We start from the raw sequence: 6,257 nt of genomic DNA, 5'->3' as shown, positions 1-6,257 counted from the left end.
ATATATTCATTTTTACAACAAGTAATTCCGAACGGAGGGAGTACTGGTTTAGTTTGAATTAGATTAGCATTTGTCCACACAAAGCATTGATTGCTGACGTAGGAAAAGCTGGCTGATAGATAGATAGAGACCTGGCAGGTCAACCCCAGACGGACCACCTCATATCTCTCTCCTGGCTTCGCTTTCCGGGCGATTTGATAATTTGTTACCCTTTACTTCTCCCTTTCACAATTTGCCACCCATTATCTCAATGACGGGCGGGCCCGGGCCCCACCTGTCATTCTCAGAGGGGGCAAATTATGAAAGGGAAAAGTAAGGAGTGGCAAATTATCAAATTTGCCTCGCTTCCCCTTCTCTTCTCCTCCCCATCGGCGTTGGGTTGGGTTCGCCGGCGTGGATCCGTGTGGATACGAGGGAGCCGGAGAGCTCCCCTTATCCACGATCTGTCGGCGCCAGTAGTCGCCGCGAAGGCCGCCGGGTCTGGATCCGGACGAGATGAAGCTCTTGTTGCGCAGGCGAGTTGGGACGGCTGGCCGTGCCCCAGTGGGAGGCCCACCGTCGGTCTGCCGGTACGCCCAACAAGGCATGGTCGGGTTCCTCGCAGCTTCGAGCTCCCGTGCACTGCACCGTACTTCAGCTTTTCTTCTCCAACTCCGACCGCCACCGCCGGTGATTAACCGTCAAATTCCTGTGGTGAATACGCTCCTCTCTTCTCCTTCTACATTTCCCCTCAACCAATTTCATGCCTCCTCTCCTCTCTCTGAGTAAGTGGTAAGCAGCACTACATGAATTTTGATCTGCAGCTGGGTTCTGTCTTCTGAATGTTCTCATCTGTTTTGCACCAGTAACTGAATCCTAGGAGTAGGAGTAGTAGAGGATGTTCACCTTGTAGAATATATCAAATTATCGATACAAGATATAGTAGGTTAAACTAGGTGCAGGCGACCGCCAATTTCAGATTTCAGTAGTCTGACCCTTACGTGTTCCATGTATGGGAACCGTGGTGTTTCCTGTCAACATCTTGCTGTCAAACTAATTACAAACATGCATCTCTCTCTTTACATCTCTTAGTAAGTATATGTGTATACATCTTTGGAGGAGATAATAATACATGACTACCAATATATAATATGTTTGCAGGTTGATACCTCTTCAGGCGCTACTCCGCCGCTAAGAAAATGCAGCTCTGGACCCATCCCGCGGCGCCGCTGCTGGTTGAGTACAATGATCAAGACATAGTCGACAAACTTACTGAAAACAACAAGAAAAATGTCTGGTTAGCAGAATGATAGGGGCGGACGAACTGTACTTAATACACGTTCAGCGTGCTGCTGGCATTGGTCTCCCTGCTACGCTGGTCGTCAAGAAATTTCGGAACATGAACCAAGCACTACAGGTGGATGACAATGTCAAGAACCGCTGCAAGTCAGAGGTGATCCTGTTAGCCAGAGACTGTCACGATAACATCATCGGGATCATAGATGTCATTGAGAGGGATGAAGCGATCATGCTCGTCTACAAGTACCCGGTGAATGGCAGCCTTGACTACTGGCTGCACCAACGGGAGGGGGCCGATCGGCTGCTGAGCTGGCCGCAGAGGAGGGCCATTGCCATCGGCGTCGCCAAAGGGCTCTGTCACTTGCACCATGGAGGCAACAGGCCGATTGTCCACCACAACATCAACTCTAAGAACATCTTGCTTGATCAAAATTTCAATGCTGTGATAGCTAGTTTTGATGCTGCACAGATGAACATGGCCGGGCACGACCAACCGTTGCCAATCGCGAACCTGCCTCTTGGTAACTTTGGGTACGCAGCTCCAGGTATGTTGGGCGGTTTATGTATGCAATGGAATTATGTGATGTCTTACCTTTTTCTTAATTACAGGAAACTCTTGTCTTAACTAGCTTTGTCTGTTAACTAGTGCCAACAAATGATTAACTGCAGAATATGCGACCGCAGCAAGCCAACTGACAGAGAAGGTAGACACTTATAGCTTTGGTGTGCTGATGCTGGAGCTCGTCACCGGGCGGGTGGCCAATGAAGCTAGAGCCGATGGTCATTTGGCGATCTGGGCGCACCACTTCACTGGACTGATGGCAAAACAAGTGGAAACGTTCGAGAGTGCCATGGAGAAGGGCATCCCAGATCAAGCGCGGTACATGGAGGAGATGGCAACTGTGTTTAGGCTGGGCGTGGATTGCACCGTTGTGGATCCGAAGAAAAGACCATCGATGCGGATGGCGCTCAAACGACTCCGCCGCAGCTGTGGGCGTGGCCCATTCCGTGGCCTTCTCACCTGCTATCTAATGTGAGGTCACCTGAAATCTTGCAAAGTTTCAGTCAATTTTTTTTCTTGGATTGTTGTTGTCGATGTTTGTTGTGTTTGAGCCATGCTTGTTGTTCTGGTTGTATCCCTCGTTTGTTGGTTTGTGCTCAAAGGAGAAGTGGAGACCATTTCTCCTCTTCATGTGTGTATTTATATCGTGATCGTATTGGTTTGAAATTGTGCGCTGTTGTGCAATTTCCACAAGGTGTAATTGCAGAAAATCACAACTGGGGGAACTCCTCTCCCTCTGTATCTGAAAGTAGTGAGATCTATGTGTTGTTATTGATGTGGGGAGGGGAGGGGGGGGGGGGGGGGGGGGGGGGGGGGGGTCTTGTGGGAGTTGAAGTTCTTCTGGTTCACCATGTTGGCAACAGAAGTCCCTTCTGCCCCTTTTCCGTGCGAGTCTTTTGCCCTCAAATTCTGCTCAACACTCAGATGGCCAATGACATCCTCCACAGAGAATTCACGCCTCTGATGTTTCAGAGTGGTGGCAAAGTTCCTTCAGGAATTAGGGAGCTTAGCGATTATGCAGCCCGCGACAAACTTGCCCGGTAACTCGCACTTGAGAAGCTCAAGTTCCTTAACAATGCATATTATCTCATGAGCCTGCTCCAATACAGGACGGTTTTCAACCATCTTGTAATCGTGGAACTGCTCTATAATATACATCTCGCTCCCTGCATCGGCGGCCCCGAATTTAGATTCGAGCGCCTCCCACAAGTCCTTGGCGACATGCACATGTAAATATGCGTCGACCAGTTTATCTTCGATCACGCTAAAAACTGCTCCGAGAAACACAACGCTAGCCTCCTTGAACGCCTTCTCCTGTTCAGGAGCAATCGTTCCCGACCCAGAACACGTTCATAGCCGTGAGCCATAACGTGGTCTTAGTCTGCCAACGCTTAAAGTATGTACCGGTAAACTTGTCCGGTTTCAGTGCAGCAGCAAAGCCACTTGCCGGGAAATTCCTACACATAATAGGTTTTTGGATTGTTGAATAAATAGGCAATTTTTTGATTAAATTAATCCATGAGTAAATCACTAGCATGGCATTGACTAAGTTGATGACGTACTGACTCTGATCTAAACATGCACGTACTAAGCATATTAACGATCCCACTACATCAGGACCCTTTCGACGTTGCACAAAAGCCATTACTTTACGTTCAGCTAGCACTAAAAAGGCTACTCCTAGTAGAAGTGGTAGAATTAAACAAAGTATTTCCGCTGGAACAGCTATGTACGTTTTCGATTTTCTATTCACTCATGATCGGGCCTGACCTGGTCGACCCGATCAAACTATTTCACTTATGATCTGGCCTGGTTGACCCAATCATGATATTGAAGGATGGGACCTTTTATCGAAAAACTCCGGATCCCGAGAAGTTTTGAAGATGGTGCTCCTGTTACGTTACTTCGAATGGAATCCTCACTTGACTAAGCATAAGCGAAAACGTGGCTGAGAGTAAGCAATCCCCTTTCCTAGTGGTTGAGTCATGATCAGAAATATTGCGAAAGAAAGTGAAATGTCCTATCGTCGTCCCAATTTGGGTAATCCACGATGTCTCCATTTTATGTATCCATCTTGACTCGTTTTCGGTGTATCGATAGTTCGTTGTATTACACTTTGAACTAACCTAGAGGCCGTGCTTAGGCGAAAATCGATATCAGTGAAGTAATCCCGGAACTCTAGAAATCGTGAAGAATTTATTCCATTTTGTTAAATATCGCGAATATAGTGGAAAAAACTCTAGAACATTCCTTTGAATGGAATTGTTCATTGGGTTCGACTTGTTGTTCGACAAAATAGAAAGCTGTCTCTCGTATGTTATTGTAAGGTGATTCATTCATAATATTTCTTATGTGCGGTTTCAAGATGCTAAAAAAGTAGATTTGGTAATCGGCTTTTGAGCTCCATTATGTGGACTTCATCAATTTGTGAATTATGGACTTGGCGGTAGTGGTCAATACTAACTGCACCGTCTAAATGCTCCCTGACCAAGTTTGCGTACTCGTCAGGGTTGAGTTGAGGGGGCAGCCCGTGCGCTAATTGGGCTTCGAGGTGGCTATACGCGAAAAAAGCTCGCTTTCTACTGAGGCCTGTTCTGTCCTAAACTGTTCCAGAATGTTATTTGTTTCATAGGAAGATTCCAAAAGCACATTGATGCCGAAAGAATCTTTGGAACCGGTGGAGAGGCTATTCTGATTGAAGGCTAGACAAATAACATGACTGAGGTATGTAAATAAATCCTGTGAAATAGCTATATAATATGATCTAAATAGAGAAGAATACCAAAGATAATGGATTGCAAAATAAGCTTTTTAGCTTTCTTTTTCTTTTGTGCGCGCTTTTCGCCTGCCTTCCCGACCGCGGATAGGCTACGGGGCTTTGCACTTCGGCCCCATTGTGTGAATACCACATCAAGGTGACATGATTCGAACCTATGGCCCTCTGTACCCAAAACAGATGCGCTGACCAGACTGCGCTACACCTCGTCTCCCCCTCAGAACATATGGATCTACCCGATCCATAAAGAAAAGAACCACCGCTTTTAGGAAATTTTGACAATTCTCTTTCACTTGCATTTTCTTTCGTGAAGGCTCGCTCTCGTTCTTCTTACATCTTGCCCTTTTTTCTTGAGAATTGTATCTGTGGCTATTGCTGTTTTGCCAGTCTGTCTGTCCCCAATAATGAACTCTCGCTGACCGCGCCCTATAGGGATCATCGAATCGATAGCAATAAGCCCTGTTTGAAGAGGTTCGTATACGGAACGCCTGGAAATTCTACTTGGAGCAGGAGATTCAATTAAGCGAGATTCGGAAGCTACAATTTTGCCTCTCCCATCAATAGGTTTAGCCAGAGCATTTATAACACGACCCAAGTTATATACGCTCACGGGGTATCCGAGCAATTCTTCCTGTTGCTTTTACAAAACTTCCCTCTTGATGCTAAACCATAGCTCTAACTGAGTCAAATTCCACAATTTCTAAGAACGATATGCTTTTTTTTCATTTTCCACTGTGAAAGCTTCTCTCAATCCCTCCCTAGTCCTTTCTTTCCTGGGCACAGGCTTACCTGGTTGACCGCCCACATTCATTCATTGTTCGTTCTGTTGTGGAATCGAACCACAGAGCTAGCGCAATTGGGATTTAGAGTCCCATGCGTGAAACTAAAGAGGATTTTCAGTCCTGTGCTCTACCAGCCAGAACCTAGATGGACACTTCACACCCGATTTGACAGAGCTAGACTGGAAACACTGCTTGTCAAGAGCACAGACCCCAGTATAGAATACTTTTTTGAGTATGTTGGTAAGGTCCGGTCATCCGCTTCTGTGCTTGCACTTCTGCATAACTAGGGGTGCAAGTCCAGTACAGCGTACTTTCATAATTGAATCAAAAGCGTCGATACATGAAAAATCTCTATATACGATATTTATGACACAGAATGTTGTTCTTTCAACATGATTCCTCAACAATTTTTTCATTGTAACTGACTCTCCGTTCTCTCCGTTCCACTTTGGTTTTCTACTAATAATTACCATGATGAATTTCTCTTACTGCTTGGTTCTGCATTGGATTTTGGAAACTTTTGTTTAGAAAGTGGTGTCACGACCGTGGGGATCAAATGGATGGTTCAGGAAAGTCTAGTGAAGCGGCACGGTCTAATCATATAGATGACCATAGTGGTATGGTTCCATAGAAAACTACTGGAGGCCATTACCACCACCGAAATGGTTTCCATGCTCCGTTGGATGATTTGACGATATCGCAGTATCAAGCTAGAACGGTTTCAATTTGTAGGACGGGAAATAAACCTCATCCTTTGGTGCACACTAACCGATGAAGCTCAACCCTCTCTCGAACTGAGCTATTTCCGCTTTTTCGAACAAAAAGTTCGAGTAGTTCAGTGAAAAAACGGTCAAGCTTT

The 6,257-nt window shown here is 45.9% G+C and overlaps 1 non-coding gene and 1 pseudogene across 1 annotated transcript; one reads left to right on the top strand and one right to left on the bottom strand.

The window, feature by feature from the left end:
- Positions 1-223: 223 nt before the first annotated feature.
- LOC123151311 (MDIS1-interacting receptor like kinase 1-like) lies at positions 224-2,590 on the top strand (annotated as a pseudogene).
- Positions 2,591-4,750: 2,160 nt separating this feature from the next.
- On the bottom strand, positions 4,751-4,825 carry TRNAP-UGG (transfer RNA proline (anticodon UGG)). The gene has a single exon. It is a non-coding gene; the product is annotated as a tRNA-Pro (tRNA).
- Positions 4,826-6,257: the final 1,432 nt, after the last annotated feature.

The sequence above is a fragment of the Triticum aestivum genome, chromosome 7A, assembly GCF_018294505.1.
Source record: "Triticum aestivum cultivar Chinese Spring chromosome 7A, IWGSC CS RefSeq v2.1, whole genome shotgun sequence".
Classification (NCBI taxonomy): Eukaryota; Viridiplantae; Streptophyta; class Magnoliopsida; order Poales; family Poaceae; genus Triticum; species Triticum aestivum.
Note: the sequence above shows the minus strand (reverse complement) of the source record. Positions and strands in the feature narration are given on the sequence as shown.